The following is an 18,803-nucleotide window of genomic DNA, read 5'->3' as shown; positions in this document are numbered from 1 at the left end:
CTTCAGTGGCCGAACACCGGAAGGACAAAAACTTTATAAAATATTTGCAATGGCCTTATTTTGTTTAAAAAACTAATTTTCAAAAATTGCAATATTTTGATGGCGAGTAAATTTTAACCCCTTATTATTCCAATATGCACGATAAAATTTAATGGGCATATACTGCGTCAGTACGGAACTGTTAAAAATTTGTAATTTGTTCGGATTTTTTCATTATGGTCACTTTAAAGCAAATCGATCAGGATGATCTAACAGTAAAATATTGCCTTTTCTGTTCACGGCTGTATACTTTCCAGTTAATAAAGCTGTCTGGATAAATTAACTTTTTACGCAGCAAGCTTTGTCGAACAAAGTGAAAAGCTTGATTAGATTATTAGCAGCGAATAGCGTAATCAGTTCAGCAGAGCGTAATAAACCTCTTTGAGCGTATGGCCTGACTCTTCAAGTAGTTGTAAATTCCTTCTGAAAAGTGAGTCTCTTGGTCGAAAGGAAGTTTTACAGCGAACGTCAGAAGGTTCTACTGGAGCTCATAGGTTTATTAGCGGTTTTATGAAATAGGTCATGCAAACCACTCTAGGAACGTAATAAAACTTAAATTGTTGTTTGGGAAGGTACGCCAGGGTAAGTGTGACTTAACAACTGCATAGTTAGGGTTTATTCGAATGTAAATTTTAAAGTTTTTGCAACACAGAAACTCTTTAGAAGCCTCACTTTGAAGGTTTAATTACAAAAGACGACTATCGATTTACTTGAAATGAATCTGTGAAGAATATTCAGTAACTTCAAAGCATTAAAAAAATATGAAGGTCTGTGCGCCTAGAGGCACGAACGAGGGGCTCACGTAGGACTACGAATGCTGGTTCAATTCGACAAAGTTTGACATTTTGTAAATGTTCATCACGCAAATTTTTAATTTACTGTATTACCATAGATGCTCTGAAACATTGCTGTAAATTTGATACAAGAAGACAAGCTTAGGGGATATGAACGACTAAAAATTTTGAAAAAATCTGCGGGATGCACAAGACACGACTGCATAGGTGACGTAGGACGACGTAAGTCTCTTTATAGCTATAGTAGGATGTACCCATGTATGTGCTAACACGATTCTTCATGTATACAAGCTACATACGCAACGTTTATCAAAGTAGTAACATTGTAGACGTTCAATCCTGAACCGATTTTGGAGTTATACCCATGAATTGATTGAATATATTTTATTAAAACGAATCGAAGTCACACTAAACCAAATAGTAAATGAATTTTCATGATCTGTTTCTACGTTGAATAGTGCTTTTCCTCTGGTAATTGGTAGACGGCACGCGCGAGTTTTCAAAAAGCTGAAAAATTTGCGCAAAACTTTTCTGCAGTTTACAAAAGAAGAATACTGATAATAAAGCATATACAAGTTGCAGACGTTTTAGAAGTGTCAGAAAATGCCGCCCCTGACCAGAAAACTTTCTCCCGCCATTTGTTGGTCGTCGGCAACGGCGAAAAATTGAACTTTTCCCTCATTGCCTGTGTTATTATGGTATTAACTGGGCAAGAAAATATAATAAACTCTTCAATCGTTGTGTGGCCCTTAAAAGGACCGATTGTTTGATTATCATAACTCCAGCTTGCAATAAACTTGCACTAACGCACTTAACGTAATTCTCTTTTCGGTCCCGCCTATTTTTCATGGTCCTTCATTCCATGATCTACGTTGAACAAACTGGAGCATTTCAATTTCAGTCTGAACAAAAGAGCAAAGTTACCAGTGAGCTGTTCACCTTTTGCTGCCAAAGAAAACTTAAGCTACGTATTACTGTAGCATTGGTGACGGATGGATTTGTGTTGCTAAAGAAAACCGGGGAAAAGCCCTAAGTTCCAAGTTTCCTAAGTTTCATCAATTGCCGAAAACCGTTCTTTTAAGAATGAACGAATTCTTATGTGAAGATGCAAAAGATGTCACTATAACTACTAATACTAACACTGTTTATATGAAGATATAAAAAAATGGTTGCTCGTCGCTGATCACAATAAAGTTTGTTGGGTCAGCAGTATTTATTAAAACGAAACATTGGGTTTAGTTTTAATGCGTTTTCCTGCGTTTGTTGTGGCGAATTAATGTTTAATTTGGCTTTAATTGCTATCACTTATTCACGACAAACAATTTTTAAATGTGACGATTATTGAAATTAAACTAACTGAGGTACCGCTCGTGTTGCCGTTGGTGGTACAGCACAATAAGGAATTATCAAGACAAATAGCAATCAAGGAAAAATGGTAGAATTTCATTTAGTTCTCTTGGAACTTTGTTATAGTAGAATTAAATGGAATTTTCCATCGACTTTCCCGTTGATTCCTGAATTGTACCAAGACTTGGTCGATAATAATTGGAAATTATTCCAACCAATCACAAAGCGACAATTTCTAATACGACCGAGTTAGAGTTATTTTCAATTTTTCAATGACGCGCATTGAAAATCAATAGTTTTCTATATTGTCAATATTTTCCAAATCAATTTTCCGATCAATTGGTGTATATATATTGGAAATCTATTGAAAATTGACTGAATTATAACCCGATGCGTGAAAACGCATTACCACTTTGGAGTCATCTTGTCCAACAACCAATCACGTAGCGAGAATTCTGGTAAAACATAGGTTCATTATTTTCAATTTTTCAATAGTTCAACATCATCAAGAATCAATACTTTTCTTCACTTGGGTCTATTCTTAGAAAATTTTCCGGTCGATTGGTGTAAGAATATTGAAAATCGATCAGGAAACCACTAAACTATTAGCGTTCAAAACCTGACCACTTTTCGAGAAAGATTTTTTGGAATGACACCCTATCTCAAACCTTGCCGTAAGACGTACCTACGTCCTACGTCAAAACAAAAAGCTGAATGCAAACCTTGCAAGGCGTAAATAATGATTAATCTTTGTTTAATGGCTCGAAAATACGATTATGATCTGTTTGTTCTGTCATGCACATGAGCATCGAGCTGCTAGTAAAACTATCCTGTGAAATAGTCACAATATAATAACCATAACGCTTAATTGGTTCTCTTCTAGATGGAGATCGGTTTAATTGTATCAACTGTGTTTTGCTCAGATTTAATTGACATGTGTTATGTGGCAGAACCGTGATAGAATCTTTTGCTGAGCAAAATTTGCTCGCTTGTTAGCCATGTCAATGGACTTCTTTTTTTGGCTCTTCTGATTTTGTCCTATTTTGGTCCTATTTTAAAGTTTCAGCGATGAGAATTTTATGGAATTTCATATAAAGGCTTCATGCTGTCTGGATTTAAGTAGAAAAAATGTTATCTGCTAATAATAACAGAAAAGGGCCTAGGTGACAACCTTGAAGAACCCCAGTAGCGCTGGGGTTACTCGAAAAACCTATTTTGCAATTAATTGTTAGATAAAACTGGGCAATCATTTTAAAAGTTTTGTTTCCATTTCAAATTTTTGCAGTTTGAAGTACAATGACCTAAGGTACATATATCTATACTGTCAAAAGCATATTGAAGTCTGTGTAAAAGAGCTGTTACTTAAGTGGAAGTCATCTTTCTCCATTGTATTCTTCCAGAGTTGCCTTAGGGGTGGGACTAGTTCTTCTGGGGAGTTCTTTAAGGCGGACTAGAGCCCTTTGAAACGTCCAGTGTTCGGACGATTGGTTTATGATTTTTAAATTTAGTCTTTTATAAATCTTTGTTTAGTTTAGAGTAATTGTCGATTTGAAAAAGCTCAAACAATTCGTTTGAAAATGAAACAAACTCTGATTGGTGTGTGATTTTGCAAGGTGCAAATTAAGGTCGCGTTTCTTCTTTCATTGCGACAATGCCACCGCCAATGGAAAACGAGTCTTTTATGGCGATGAAATTATCAGTCAGCAATCTAGCTAAACAGTCAATTATATGTTCTATATCATGCCTATATCGGTGATGAATAGGCGGAGATACATTATAGAAGATTTCTTTTGAAAGCGGTGATTGTGACATAAAATCAGTTTTCATTACTTTTGTGAGCCACCACAACAGTGGGTTAACACCGATAGGTGTAATCAGCATTGTGTTTGATATTTTATGGTTTATTATTTGTGTGCAGTGCAGCCACAGAACGGTGTAAATTATTAATATTTTTATTTCATCCAAGCTATTCAAGTTACAGCGCTATATTATTTCTATAATAAACGTAGCAAATAAATTTCACTTTTCTTACAACAGAAAGCTTTAAACTTAACGATTTTCGTTTTATTTTCCAGGAAACTGGGGCGAAACGAAAACTAATTAATCTACTTTTGTTCCATCATTAAATCTTTGCAGTTTTACAGCGAAGATACTGATAAAAGCTTACTCATTGGTTCGCAAAGTATAATAATGAAAGACCTACTTCAACTGCCATTGTTCCTGGCTCACTTACCTGTCAAGTTTAATTTTCCGAACATTGATAGTTCTACCCCACACCCGGTGGCAATTATCTCCTCTGGATTCGAAGTAAAATTTTGCAATAATTACGGAAAACCTCGAACCATTTATTTCTAAGCTGGAACTTTTTCTTTCACACATCTCAGCAGCTGCCTCGCCAGTAGAGCGAGTAAATTGCTGTTGACAAGGGAGGATCACATCAAGACACTCTCCGGGTTCGAAGTGTGACGACCGCGGGTGCAACCGTCTCCACTATTATTCAACTAAGTGTATTAATAAGGCAACAACATAATAGCCACAATAAATCACGTCGCTCAGGTGTTTTGTGGGGCGTTCCACACACAGAGCGCGACCAGATTATCCTCGTTAACTCTCCGAGTCTCGGCTGCTTTGCAAGGCACATTTTCATTACACAACAAACGGTGTGCACTTCGGATGGGGTAATAAAAAGCATAATCTTTCCCCGACCACCACCCACAGACCAACCGACCGACAGACCGACCGACCGGGGTGACACATTCCGTTCCTGCGCGCAGGCACGTTGATTATGACGACGACGACGACGACGACGATGATGCTGGCTGCCTACCTGGACCGGACCGATGCACGTGTGTCGTCACTCCAGAAGAATAAAGAAAATACCGACAAACATGCATGCATCCTAGCCAGCTCAGCCCAGGCCGGCAGGCAGGCAGGTGCCATCCTCATTACACATGACACTAATGGCTATCTCGTTACCCTTCGGTTCATTTTCTTTTATTCTCGTTCCTTTGCAGATCGTTGTAACTTTATCGTGTGCGTTGCCTTTCGCCAGGGATCCACAGGGTCTCATATTAGCATTGCTGTGAACGGGATGCACCACAGCCGCTAACGGCGACGCGGCAATTTGCGGCCGGTTGAGCTTCGAGATTGTCGACGGTGGCATACCGTCGGCGGTTACCGGGTGGAAACGGTAGATGCTGCCACACCATCTCCGGCAAACGGACCGAATCGATGCGCCCTCGAAGGGCACCGCCAACGAAAGGCTAGGCGTAGCGGAAATTGGATCCGTCGGAGGAGGTGAGTTAGGAATTGAAAATTTAGTCATATTATCATTGAGAGGGATTTTAACTTAAACCAACCATCGCGGCGCTACTTAAGGATTCCGTTATTCCATCTGCGCTGATGTCGATAACTTTTTCGCATGTTTAAAAGCAAATATTGTCCTCCCGTTTCAAGAGCATTTCGTACTGTATTGATAAGTACAAACATTCAATCAAGCTAAGTGCTGTTCAAATAGATTGATGTACTTCACCTTTCTGCAGTGTTCGGTTTCAACTGGCAGAAACCAGCACACTCCATTGGGCGGTGGCGTCTTGTTTGCAGTAGCCCTTCCTATCTTTGTGTTCCCCTTGAGTCTCCCCCGTCGAACAACGGCTTACAAGCTCATCACAACGAACTTCTCATTTACTTAAGGTTTTTTTCTTCTTTTTGGCATACAATTTTAACCCTAATTATTTCATCATTGCGCTGGTTGTGGACCATACCGGCCGAGACCGACAAATTTTAGGCCGCCGGGCAACCTTTCAATAATGGTATTCATTTATGAGAAACTGAGTGCTGGAGTTTATATTTCGTCAACGTCGTCTAATCGCCGGTAGGTAGTTGAAAATATTCTAAGGCCACCTCTGCCACCCTCAGTGCATCCAGACAGAGAGTCATAAAATTATTATGTTTTTTGTTGATTACAATGGCACGATGTGCCACCCTGCTGCTAGGCCAAAGTGCCCTCGAAGCCTGAAGCCTTTGTTTTCGAAGTTGGTTAGCTAAGATTTTCGTTTCAAACAGGCAGGAGGTTGCGATATCTGTACCGTCGCGTGTAATGTTAATGAAAACCTAATATCGTCGCGATAAGTAGAATAACGAAATGTGTTCTGACTGAGTGGGTACGTGCATGCATGGGCAATGAACATGGAAAGTGCAAATGGTGGAGGAAATTTAGTACCGGAAAACTATATGTCGGCTTACTTAAATCGTTGTGGTGGGAAACTGTGAAATCTACTAGGAAACAATTAAGTGAATGAGCTTGTTTATTGCTTGTTAATAATTTTAATTTTCTCGTTTTCAATTGGTTAAGTGTTGTTCTATGCAAGGGCTTTCTAGGTCAATTATTTTTTCGGTAATTTTATAAAGGGAGAGAAACATATTTCGACGTCTTACCGTTGACCTGATTGGTTATTCGAACATATAACGCAGTTGCAAACATATATTTATGCTGCTGGACAGTGGAGGGCCGTTTGGTAGCGATCAGTTTTTGGAGTTTGGCCGCGGATTCCCGCTATAAATGCTGCGCACTAGCTGTTTGGTCCCGAGAGTTGGTAGGCGGGTGCGACTCTATAGTTTAAAGCTTCTGTCGACTACCGCGAACGCCCCCGTATTGCTGCGCTCAGTTTACTTTGTAGACCTGTCTTGGGAGAACGCGTAAATGCCAGTAAATTACATTGAGATCTCAGAGTCAGTTCCTGGAGTCCGCGCAGGGTCGGAACGCCACCGCCGCCGGTCATAGGCTCTCACACTCTTATGCATACTCTAATTATAACAACACAAGAGGGCCCGGCTTAGATTTTTGTACGGTATTGGTATTGGATTTATTAAAGAGTGGTTTTAAACTTTAGTGTTCATTCACCACTCTGAGTTTTATACGCTATTAAACGACCAGGTGGATAACCCGAAAAAAGAAAAGGTCAAAGGATAAACAATGACAATGTTTATAAATCCATAATAAATATAATTGTACAGGGAAGTCGATTTTCAAGCGTTTATTACGCGAATTTCGGAATTTACTCGGTTGTTATGTGAATATTGGAATTTTTGAGGCTTTTTATGCATATTTCGGAATTTATGCGCGAAACGTATCCTTCTCATAAAAATGACAGGATTGATGATGTTATGATAATAATGCAGCGCAAGCAGCTTGGGAAAAACCCAATTTAATCCACCTGTTGGTAAAAGGAACCTTTGTTATACCATCTCATTTGTCATTTGATAAGACTATGGTCTATAATATAAGACTATTATATTAGCAAAGTAAAGTAAAGCCTAGGTGCTACATTCCGTTATCGAAATTTGACCTTTTGTTTTTATACGACAGACTTCGCAGCCATCTGTTAGAGTACAGGACAATTTCAGGGCCAGCTGCTACGATCCTGTGACTCTAACAGCCTCTCCAAGCCGAAATTCGAAACTAACGACGAATGAGTTATTAGGCCAGCATCATACCTCGAGGCCAATTGCACAGAACGTATCATTCGCATAATAAATGACAGAATTGATGATGTTGTGATAAAAATGCAATGCAAAAAACTTCGGGAAAAGAAACAATAGGGCCGTTCGACTGGATCGATCACCGGAAAGCATGTTGTTTTCACTTGTTATCGCTCTCTTGAAATTAAAACTGAGGGCCCTAAGTATCGTTGATGCTACAAGACCTGAAACCTGACTGTCTATCTGTCTGTCTGTCCAGTCTATCTGTCTGTCCTGTCTGTTTGTCTGTCCAGTCTTTCTGTATGTCCAGTCTGCCTGTCTGTCCAGTCTGCCTGTTGGTCCAGTCTGTCTCTCCAGTTGGTCTGTCTGTCCAGTCTGTTTGTCCAGTCTGTCTGTCCAGTCTGTCTGTCCAGTCTTTCGTCTGCGTAGTCTGTCTGTCGGATCTGTCGGTCCGGTCTGTCTGGTCTGGTCTGTCTACCTGTCTGTCTGCCCAGACTGTCTGTCTGTCCAGTCTGGCTGTCTGTCCAGTCTGTCTGCCCAGTCTGTCTGTTTGTCTGTCCAGTCTGTCTGTTTGTCTGTCTGTATGTCCAGTCTTGTCTGTCCAGTCTGTCTGTCCGGTCTGTCTGTTTGTCTGTTCAGTCTCTCGGTCTGTCTGTCTGACAGTGCAGTCTGTCTCTCTGTCCTGTCTGCCTGCCTGTGCAGTCTGTCTGTCTATCCAGTCTGTCTGTTTGACCAGCCTGTCTGTCTGTCTGTCCAGCCTGCCTGTCTGTCTGTCCAGCCTGTCTGTCTGTCCGTCCAGTCTGTCGGTCTGTTTGTCCAGTCTGTCCGTTTGTCTGTCTGTTTGTCTGTCCAGTCTTTCTGTCTGTCCAGTTAGTTTCTCTGTCTAATCTGTCTGTCTGCCTAGTCTCTCTGTTTGTCTGTCTGTCCGGTCTGTATGGCTGTCCGACCTGACTGTCTGTCTGTCCCTCCGATCTGTCTGTTTGTCTATTTGTCTAGTCGGTTTGACCAGTCTGTCTGTCTGTCTGTCCAATCTGTCTGTCTATCCAGTCTGTCTGTCTCTTTGTCCAGTCTGTCTGTCCTGTCCTGTCTGTCTGTCTGACTGTCTGTCCAGTCTGTCTGTTCGGTCTGTCTTTCCGATCTGTCCAGTCCGTCTGTCTATTTGTCCAGTCTGTCTGTCTGTCCAGTCTGTCTGTTCGGTCTGTCTTTCCGATCTGTCCAGTCTGTCCTGTCTATCTGTCTAGTCTGTCTGTCCGGTCTATCTGTCTTTCTGACTGCCTGTCTGCTTTGATGTATTAATATCGGACAGACATTTCTCTGTACTCCGCATTTTGAAACTTTGCAGTATTGAATGAGCAAACTACTTATTAGTATGTTGTTCTATTTTAGGGCTCAGTCCCTCCTGGGGAGTATGAGGAGGAGTAATTTCTGCTCTTCCTAGACCTCTCAGCATCGGCAATAGAAAGTCCCTTAGGTGGATCGTCAGTTTTTGATACAGAGCGATTTGTTTGACCAACGATACTAATTTTGGTTTTAGTGATGGCGTTTTGGTCATCGGGTTACTAGTAAACTAGTTTATTTGCTGTCTAGGCCAACGTTTCAAGGACTTTATTTCCTCTTCATTAGGGCAAAAACAGTTTAATATGTTTTTGCCCTGATGAAGAGGAAATAAAGTCCTTGAAACGTTGGCCTAGACAGCAAATAAACTAGTTTACTAGTAACCCGATGACCAAAACACCATCACTAAAACCAAAGTTTTTAATACATTCTGATTACCTGTTTTGGTGTTTAGAACACTTCTTTGGAGACTTGCTACAATTAACCTGCAATTTGTACAAGGTACGTGCCGAGAGCTCTGGCAGATCTTCTCAAAATAGAGGTATTTTCCGGCACTTTTATCGCAGGTATTGACTTTGTGCCCCGCATTTGCCGCACCGTTTCGTTATGCAACGGTAGGTGTTCGTATGACCCTACTGCTTGCTGTTAAGGTACTTGATAAGCTGCAGCACAAAAAGGCATAAAGATGGATGAAGCGCGTCCCCGCAGGTAGAGGTGGAGCAGATCCGGCGAAAATTGTTCAAAACGTTTCTGTTGGGATGTTACCCATGTCAATCGTTACTTTATACAATTGCTTGCAATCCCGTAGCTTTGCCGGCTGAACATTTGAATCTTTGAATCAGCCAATCCCAAAATCCAGAAGGTGCTTGACGGTTAGGCTATGTTTACTGACCACACCGTCAATCTCTATCCGAATAGAAATGTACACGCTGTAAAAAACTAAAAAGTTTACATGTAACGAGCTTGTTTGCTTGCTTGAAACTTGAGTCGTTTGGGTCGAGCTCAAGGCTCCTCCAGCGTGGGTTTATTTTCTCTGTATTCCAAAGTGTTACGAAAGTCCGAGTGGGATTAGCCAAGGATGCAAGATGAGAGCCATCGGATGACGAATTGGAACCCATGAGCACAAGTAGAGAATAACATACGAAAAAAAAATTACTTAACCGATGCACTCGCTGGGAAGCGCTCCTCTTACGTGTGACAATACTACCGGGTTGATAACCTCTATTTGTGCTACAAGCAGCGTTGCCAATCGGTTTTTACGAAAATCTGGAAAACGAGAATAAAAATGTTTGGAAAAAATCTGTCTGTCATTTGGTCTAATGGCTGACAATGTTTGAAAAACGTCTTTTTTGTCTGACTTAGGTTAGGTTGAAAGTTGACTCCAGGAAACCGCCAGTAGCCAAATAATTTGAACCAAGCACGTTAACAGAACTAATTTTTTATTCGACTAGACTCTGAGGTAGCAATTTGTTGCAAATCTTTGAAAGTACTTTGGACATTATTCACATTTTTATTTTTATTTATCGAGACTTTATTGCGATTCTGTCCAAACTTTTTGTGTTAATGAGTTTCACCGCAAGCCATTTGTGGTCACTTCTGTCAATAAAAATCAGTCTAAGAAGTTGTTAATCGACAAAATTGGAATGATTTTGTAAAATTTCACCCTTGCTGCTCTTCTTCCGCATTTAACTTCCATTATATTGGAATCATTGTAATTTCGATTTAATTAAAATGTAAACAAATTCTGTACAGACAGGAAAAGCAAAGAAAGAAAACAAAACAAAGTTAATGTTACCGTTTAATTCCACTGAGGTAGAAGAATTAAGCGGTAACATTATTTTTTTTCTTTTCTTTCTATTTTTTCCTGCCTTTAATAACTTTAATAACAAATGATTAATTTTAAATTCTGTTTACATGTTTTACGATTTGAATTAACTCATCTCATAAACGCGTATGATCATTTCAAATTACATTCAAGTGCACAAGAAATTTCGAGTAGAATTTATAATAATAAATTGCTGCTGTGCCACGAGCGTCATCAGTGATAAAAATGTACTTCCCGTGGCTATGCTAATAATTAATAATGATGATTCAACAATTCATCGTTGATATGATAAACTAATAAAGATTTAATGATCAAGTTATGATGGTTTTAGAAACGTTGATTATGCAATTACCATGATGTCATATCTTTCACAACGATTACTTGTAGGCTCTCATTACGATTTTATTCCTTTGGCTTTGTTTATTCGCATTCGTTTTGAAATTCGCCTTTTCAATTGTTTACACCACGAACTTAGTTAGTTTGTTGATTTACTCAAGAGAATTTAACTAGCCGATTTTCAACTGAGTACTTCTATTGATCATAATGGAAATTACTAAAACTTCAACCTCGTCTGGCAACCCTAGCAAGATGTGAATCTACACCTGTTTAAAAATTGAAATAAATCCCGTTTGTCAATGTCTCGAGCTGAGCATTCTGGTGCCGGGCTGAGAAAGGAATAAATCAGCTTTCCAGGGGAGGCATCAGAGCATGGCAATGCGATGATCCATCGCCGTGTTGAATTTCACCCAACAACCCGACGAGTGTGAATGACAACCAGGCAGAGACCTGGTTCAGCTGCCTGGTGGTAGATATAGGTATATCGTAATGCACACCGTGAGGCTTCCCGGTCAGATCGGTTGATTAGTTGGCGCCTCACTTGCCGATTACGTGCAGAACCGTCGTCTTCGTTGGCTTGTAACTAGCTTCAATCCAGGTGGGTGGTGGGAAACGACATTTGCAATGATCAAAGTTTCTTGTCGCGTAATTAGGCGTTTCGTGCACTACTCGGCTGTGACTGCCCGGATCGTCGTCGGTGCATATTCAGATGGGAAAGTTAGAATCAGTGCCAGCAATGGTAAATTTATTATGCCTAGTTATGAATGCAAATTGCGGCTGCTGGAAGTTCACATCAGTCGCTTGATTGAAACATGAATTGTACCTGTCCGGAAATTATCATCGTCTTCATTCAACTTTTATGGTGGCGAAAACCCCGTTAAGCATATTTTATTATTCCAGGAAACGATTTTACAATCGACCTTCCATCATATCTTCTATCAGTAACTTTATATTTTCACATTTTTCCGCATAAATCTTGCTACCTACTGTCTTCGGTATCGGGTCGACTTTTCCCATCCAAGCTGCTTATTTTGGGTAAGTTTCTTTTCTGTTTTTTTTTTGAGACACTTGTCGCAACAGGTCTTTCAACCTCTGCGGATAAAATTTCGCCATACTTGCCTTGCCGGTACTGCTGTGCTGGCTTTTTGGAGAGTGTGCCATAATTATTCACTCCACCGGAGCACATCCACCGACCGAAGCCCTCGAGATGGAGTGCGGCAATGGTCCTCAACGTACGTGCATCGTGTGCGATTTCAAGTTCATTATCACGATCTTTTATGTTTTCTACCGGCCAGGCAGGCAGCTAAGTAGCAGCAGTCCTTCTGTGTCGTGCTCCGTTTGCCTGGCGTCTCTATTTGTTAGAGAGCAGCTTGGTTTGGTTTGGCTTGGTTGGCGTATAGCGCAGCAGCAACCCGCAGTGCGATGATTTCTTCAAGATTGCCGCATTCGCAGTTAGTTTACTCGATTTTTTTCGCCAGACAGCCAAAGCGAACGAGATTTGACTGCGCTGGCTGCGGCTGCTGTGACGAATCGTTAAAACGCGCATTTCTCACTCTTCGAAGTTAGTCACCGTTCGGCGCACCACCGAACGATGTGATAATTTGGTGAATCACTTTTGATTGTATCTTTAGGTAAAAATTACGATTGGAGTTTTCTGTGGCAGCTAGCCGGTAGAAGGGTTGCAGCAAAAAAAAACATTTGCTTTCGTTCGACATGGTTGGCTGTTTGAGCCAAATGATAGTTAATGGATCGTCTTTCTATTTTTGCGTTATTCATATTATTAACCGTGCCAGTTAACTGGTTTTAGGAGGATTTCATGGAGCTTTCTGCATCTTAAAGTTAGTTTTCTCTAAAAATTCCGTAATTATTTTAAGTGGTGATGCATCAGCAGTACCATAATGACGAATTCTATCTGTATTTTTTTTGTTTAATTCGATACTAGTTTTATAAGAGCCCAACCAGTTGAAAATTATACATCTATTCCAGTAGCTTGCAGAACAAAGTCGAGGCAAAAATACGCCGCTCCTGTAGAAAAAGATTTTTCAAACTTTATTTTTCCTTTGTCTGGGAACTATAGAACATATTGGAACAATTTGGTAGACATTTGGAGAAAGCTTTCATAATTTTTGTAAAAGTTGTGGCATAAGCTGGGTTCGAATCCGGTTATAATTGGGTCCCATTATAGCAGGATTCGATCCGTGGATCCCTCAACTTGCGTAAAGAGGAACGTTATACGAGCTTAATAAGTCCTTATCTAATTTTCCGCACTTTCTTCTTCACGCCTTGTCTCCCCTGAGATAACTGAATTTTATTATACTATCAACATTTCGTAAAAAATATAATTGTTTGATTTTGATTTAGATATAACCGAATTATCACGATTTTACTTTTATATTTTGTTCTCTTATTCTTTACTTTTTATTCTCTACTTTCTGTTACGTTTTTACTCTTTAATTTTACTTTACTCTTTATCTTTTACTTTTACTCCTTTCTTTACTCTTTGCTTTTTGCTCTTTATTATTTACTCCTAACTTTTTGTTCCTTAAATTTTACTACTTACTTGCTTATCACTGCGTACGCCTTATTTTTTCCTCTGTAGAGTTTAATCTGACTTTACTTTTTTACTTTTTACTCCTTGCTTTTTGTTGCAAAACTCTATTTGAAATCTCTAATTATCCCTAATTAGATGCAAGTAAGCATTGTCAAAGCTAGTGAAGATTTATTGGTAAATTAGCTGCAAATTGTTCCAACGTTTTTAAGGGGTGTTTTAGGTGACGGAAATGCTTGTTGAGGTGTCTTACTACCCAGATAATGTAGTCCTCCGCGAGTATAGTGCATGACTCGCAGTCATAAAGGACTAGCGAATTTATCTGTGCTTTGTCTACTAGTGCCACTTAGTTGGTTTCGAGGTACGATGCTGGTCTAACAAGCCAATCGTCGTATGTTCGAATCTCGTTTAGGCGGTGCTGCTAGATAGAGTCAATAGGATCGTTGCACTAGCCCCGTAACTGTCCTGTACTGTAACAGCCGGCTGCGAAGTCTGTCGATAATGAAGGTTCAGCGGGATACCAGATCCGGTTTGGATGCCGAAGGAGCACTCTACAATGATTACGGGTAACAATAGAGGCGCTTAGGTAGCAGATCGGAAAATTAGGTCTATTCTTGTACATATTTAATTACAATAATACAATAATAGTGTTTCTAGCGGTCGTTTTTCGGGGTTTGGCGACGGATTTCCGTTATAAACACTACACTAGCTCTTTGGTCTCGATGGTTGGGAGGCGGGTGCGACTCTACATTTTAAAGCTTCTGATGCGTACCGCGAACATCCAGGCTGTGCTGCGTTCAATTTACTTGTAATTTACTATTGTTTCTTGGGACAGTGCATAAATGCTGGGGTGATGAAAGATTAAATTTGCTCCGATAAGTTGATAACCATCCGAAAGTTGTCTTTTCTATTAGTTCATTTGTGGTTGCTTGTGTTGGAAAGTTGATAGCGGGTGCGCGGTTGAAGACCGATGTTAGGCAGGGCTGATGAATCCTCCACTTCTTCACTATACTACATTTTACAAGTCAAGTCGTACAAAAAGTCCAGGGCAAAGCACATTTACAAATTCGATCTATCATTTCTCTTCTCTTCATGATCATTATCATCATTATCATCATCATCGTCATCATCAAATCATCATCAAATAGGACATTCCGGCCTTTGGCAGAGAGATCTTAGAGTCAGTTCGTGGAGTTCGCGCAAGGCCGGAACGCCTCCGCCTGCGGGCATAGGCTTGACGGCTATGCTTGGGGCTCTACCTGTGGTTTAGTGGGCGACATTGCCTGTCTCGTCAGGTAGAACTGATACTTGAGGTCTCCCTGACACTTTCTTGACATCACAAAAGGGCCCAGCACAGAGTTTTATACGCTACTAGCTGACCCGACAAACTTCGTATTGCCACAAATTAAACTGTGTTGTATATAAATCGCGAATCTCGGATGATCTTTATCAAAATCTCGAGTTTTACAAGTTTCTGAGGAGTTCATGGTTTTTTTTATACAAATTTTCCTCACAGTAAAGTAGAAAACAACTCCCCCCATTGCTTAGCCTGATAAAATAAAGCGGACAGCATTTAAATATTCGCCATCATTACAAACCATTTCGCCGAATACCATTTTGCGGAGCACCAATTCTCGGTTGACCATAACGCGGAATATAGAGTTTCGCAGAATACCATTTCGCGAAAAACCTTACGCGGGATGTACCATTTCACGGAGAACCTTTTCGTAGAAAGTACCATTTCGCAGGGGTGACCCAACTGAAGGAAAATAATAGAGGTCAGTAGATCTAGGAAAAAAAACCTAGATAGAGGTGATCTCTACAGGGGGCTGCCTCCCCCCGCAGTGTTCGGCGCTTCCGACGGCAGCGATGCTATTATTGATAGTTTTTGGGGGTCTTGTTATTGACTAATGTTTTATGAAAAAGTCTAAAATTTCTCGAGTTCGATTAGTTTTTGAGTTACGCGAAAATTTTTGTTTTATTTGTATAAGAGTCCTTATTCCGCTACCACAGGGGTGAGAGGTCTCAAACCATCATAAAAAAATTCCTGCCTCCAACCCCCCCCCTCCATGCCAAATTTGGTTCCATTTGCTTGATTAGATCTGGAGTTATGAGAAAATTTGTATTTCATTTGTATGAGAGCCCCTCTTCCTGAAAAGGGGAGGGGTCCTAATACATCATAGAAAAAAATCTGGCCTTCAAAAATCCCTCCCCATGCCAAATTTGGTTCCATTTGATTGATTAGTTCTCGAAGAGGAAATTTGTATTTCATATTAAGTTATTATTTCATCCTAAAGTGGAGAGGGGTCATAATTTACCATACAAAAAATTCTTGCCTCTGAAAACCTCCACATGCCAAATTTAGTTCCATTTGCTTGATAGTTCTCGAGTTATGAGGATATTTGTATTTCATTTGTATGGGAACCCCCCCCCCCTCTTGAAAGAGAAGGGGTCATAATTCCCCTTCTAATTCACCATAGAAAAAATTCTTGTTTCCAGAAACACCCACATGCCAAATTTTGTTCCATTTGCTTGATTAGTTCTCGAGTTATGCAGAAATTTATGTTTCATTTGTATGGGAGTCCCCCCTCCTAGTGGGGAGAGGGGTCTCTAACCATTATAAGAACCTTCCTCGGCCCCAAAAGCCCTTACATGCAAATTTTCAAGCCGATCGGTTCAGTAGTTTTCGATTCTAGAAGGAACATACCGACAGACAGACAGACAGAAATCCATTTTTATATATAAGATTCTGAAGTTCCGGGAATACAACGTGCAGATTGATCATCAGTTTGTTGACTTTAAGGCAGCGTGCGATGCAGTTAAATGAAATGCGCTGTTGCTTTCCGACGAAACTAGCCAAGCTAATTCGTGCGACGCTGAATGGATCAAAATCATGCGTCAGAATAGTGATTGAGACCTCAACCGGTGTCGTAACGTTTAAGCAAGGGGATGCATTCTCTAACCTGCTATTGGATAGAGATGGGAAACGATATGAAGTAGTGGAGAAATTCATATTCATTGGCACGCTCCTGACCTTCAACAATGATATATGCCACGAAGTGATACAATGAGCAGCAGCCGTAAATCGGGCTTATTGTTGAAGTGCCGTAGTTTGCAAGTTCGGACAAAACTGACGTTTTACAGGACACTAGTTCTCCTAGGAGTGGTGAACTACGAGCCATGCATTAAATATACAAATATGCTGAGCTGACTGATGAAGGTGGTACAATGTGGCAGAATGCTCGACGAAAGATTATTTTCAGCAGAGAACCAGAAAGAGGTCGTAATTTTCAATCAATCTCGCTTTCTATAGGGAGGTAGTGCGGCGTCTAGTTATAATTTGCGCTTGGACAAGAGGCTTCATTCACACTTTGAGCAAGTGCCATTTTTAAAACTTGTCCTGGCAAGAGGCTTCATTGTTGGTAAAATGCAGAATTCAGCAGGAAGGAAATATGTGGAGTAGCCGGAGTGTCAGGACTGGTGCACATCCAGCTTGCGTTTGAGGGGCTTGGAGAACAGCAGCCATGGACCATATAAGTACTATGGGGCCATTCGTTCGACCTAGGATTGATAACGAAACATGTTGGGTCATTAAAGTACAGCAAAATAAGTATAGATGACAATAACATGATGAAGAAGAAAGAATATACGGTTCTAAATGCTAACCTTGCGGAACATAAACATGGTGGAGGTAACTGACGAGGTTAGTCACTGCTGCACCTGGATTCATGGTCTCTTTATTTCTTACGTTTATCTGTAATATCGACCTAAAGAAAGTTATTATTAAAAAAACAATAATCAACTACCTTTAAAAGTTTACAAAGCATGAACTGTTGTATTGAAAAGACTTTGAAACTATCAGAGAATAAATATACACATATTAGCTATGGTTTTGCAAAGTTGGTTTATTGAACCTCCTTTCCTAGGCTAAATGCCCTGCCTTGGACTTAACGCCACCCATCAAATCCTGTGCAACACTTGCACCATCTTTCTTACACTTTTTCTTTCTTTCTTACACACTAAATCTGGTCGTTTTTGAAGACCTTCCCTGTATTTCGGAGCTTACCCTTCATAATCGCTCGGAGTTTTTCTGTTGGGCGAAGTTCTGGCGAGTTTGGCAGATTTGCCTCCTTCGGCACAAAAACAATGTCGTTGGCTTCGTCCCACTTTATCATCGGTTTTGCGTAATGGCACAAAACCAAATCCGGCCATTACGGCCATTGTCGTCCATTACGCCCGCACCAACCACTCGCGGTACAGTTTCCTGGCGCGGGATTTGGCCACCGCATTCTGTTTATCGGTTCGGTTAGGTGCATTCCTTACCTTAGAGACATAAAGTCCGGTCCGCTTCGTTATCTGCTGGACGAACCCGACGGACAAATTGACGTTCTTGGGCTCGTCGCGATCGCGAATCCAAAGGTTTGGATTGTGCTTGAAGTAATCCCTCATCTTCGTTGCCTTCACGGAGTCGATCGTTTTCGCTTTTTTCTGCTGCCAGCACGCCGCTGGGCCATTTGGGTCACGTTTTACCTGTGGTATTGACCTAGATTTTCCACGACCGCGCTCATAATTTTTTGTCGAAGAACTTCTTGCTTAAGGTCATCTCGATAACCACTTGACAGATTGTGACGAAATCTAAAAACTTTACATTTTAAACTAGATTTGCCCAAAATTTCAACAATTTTTACCCATGCAATAAAAAATTAAACACAAAAGAAGGTATTGCATTTTTTTCGAGTAGATCTTTAGAGTTTGTTTCTAGAGCTTCTTAGTTGAATACAAAAGTTGAATGAAAAAAATTGAATCTATTTTTACAATTAAATTCCGCTTTAAATTTTATTTCGACAAATTCGAATTTCGTCTACGGCTTGCAGGCAGCGACTAGAAATCTCATTCAATTTATGCAATACGCCTGAATTGATGCAATATACTGCTCATTAACCTCCCAGTTGGCTCCGAGGTATGACGCTGGCCTAATAAGCCAGTCGTCGTATGTTCGAATCTCGATTGGGAGAGGCTGTTAGAGTCAATAGGATCGTAGCAACTGGCCCTGCAATTGTCCTGCACTCTAACAGCTGGCTGCGAAGTCTGTCGTATA

At 40.5% G+C, this 18,803-nt stretch overlaps 1 protein-coding gene across 1 annotated transcript in view; it reads left to right on the top strand.

The window, feature by feature from the left end:
* The window catches only part of LOC128741631 (beta-1,4-glucuronyltransferase 1), a 202,217-nt gene that overhangs the window by 154,573 nt on the left and 28,841 nt on the right, over positions 1–18,803 (top strand). The window contains exon 3 of the mRNA XM_053837586.1: positions 5,195–5,477. The gene's annotated coding sequence lies outside the window, so the exon portion shown is untranslated. The remainder of the gene's footprint in view (positions 1–5,194; positions 5,478–18,803) is intronic.

This window comes from Sabethes cyaneus, chromosome 3 (genome assembly GCF_943734655.1).
Source record: "Sabethes cyaneus chromosome 3, idSabCyanKW18_F2, whole genome shotgun sequence".
Lineage (NCBI taxonomy): Eukaryota > Metazoa > Arthropoda > Insecta > Diptera > Culicidae > Sabethes > Sabethes cyaneus.
Note: the sequence above shows the minus strand (reverse complement) of the source record. Positions and strands in the feature narration are given on the sequence as shown.